The sequence below is a fragment of the Solanum tuberosum genome, unplaced genomic scaffold (genome assembly GCF_000226075.1).
Source record: "Solanum tuberosum cultivar DM 1-3 516 R44 unplaced genomic scaffold, SolTub_3.0 scf00202, whole genome shotgun sequence".
NCBI lineage: Eukaryota > Viridiplantae > Streptophyta > Magnoliopsida > Solanales > Solanaceae > Solanum > Solanum tuberosum.
The window spans coordinates 286,272-287,750 of record NW_006239128.1 but is presented as its reverse complement, the minus strand read 5'-3'; positions in this window follow the sequence as shown (position 1 = coordinate 287,750).

The following is a 1,479-nucleotide window of genomic DNA, read 5'->3' as shown; positions in this document are numbered from 1 at the left end:
TCAGTTGACTTAGTAGAGCGTGTTAGTTTATTGGTGAACCGATTTTTTTACAGCTTGTTTCGATGGTTCTTATCCATGGTTCATATTGTAATGTAACTTCATATAATATAATGTTTGAATTGATTGTATTATTCGAAAAAATTATGCTGGTGAAGATTGATAAAGCAGATAAAAAAAAAATGATTGTGGTAAACCATCAGAAATATGAGGGGGCTGTGGGGGTTGGTGTTATGGAATAAAAGGGTGTCAAGTAAACCTTAAATAAAGAGAAAAATAGGGTTATGAAATAAACAAGTAAAGGCATAATGAGACTAATCAACAAATTAAAGAAGAGTGCACTCAGTGAATGGTTTATTAATATGTCATGCTCCCTCCCTCTCAAAATATTCATTAGTCTTTGTTAAAAATACTATTTATTATTTTAAAAATTTAAGATCAATTTTTTCTTGTTTTACTTTAATTTTAATTGTTCTTGAAGACTATAGGCATCATTATGATACATATAGAGAAAATATTCAATAATAAAAAACTATATGATATCACATAAATAAGAATAAAATAATCAATACATCTCCTATTTTGTTCTTAAGCAACATGTAAATGATAAACAAACAAGCATGTTGGAACGAAATACAAAAGCTACCAAATATACTCTGAAATACATATTCACACGGAGACAAGCGAGTGAGAGAGAAAGAGGGCGATCGAGAGAGTTTCTGTATACAGTCTAATATACAAATACAACGGGGAAGAGGCAAGCAAGAGAGGGAGAGAGATGAATGAGATCGAAGAGAGGCGAGTGAGAAAGTCAAATATATGTGAATCTAATTAAATATAATATATATATATATATATACTAGTTATTAGGTTCCCGCGCCAGCGCGGGCCCAATGTTTATTACTTCCTCCGTCTCATTTTATGTGAGGTAGTTTGATTCACCACGGAGTTTAAAAAAGAAATGAAGACTTTTAAAATTTGTGGTCCAAAATGAATGATATAAATTTGTATGACTGTAAATTATTTCATTAAGGGTAAAATAAATATTTTATAATCAAATTGTTACTTAATATAGAAATGTGACATTCTTTTGGGACTGACTAAAAAGGAAAGTAAATAACATAAATTGGGAGTAGTTCTTTGTTTCAATTTATGTGACACCGATGAAATTTGGAGAGTTATATAATTTTTTGTATGTGATTTTGTTAAATATATTTTGAAGTTGTTAATTTATTGTGATTTATAGCACTTCTTATATCATTTTCAAATAATATATATTACTCTTTCTGTTCCATTTTATGTGACGTAGGTACTTTTACGAAACTCAACTAAATTTCTTATATGATTCTTAAATATTTTTAGTTGTTATTTTACTTTAATTTACGTTACTTTTTATGTTATTTTCAAACAAACTTCTTATGTTTCAATATGGAATTAAAGAGTCAATAAAATTTCTTTTATGATTTTTAATTATGTTTTTTT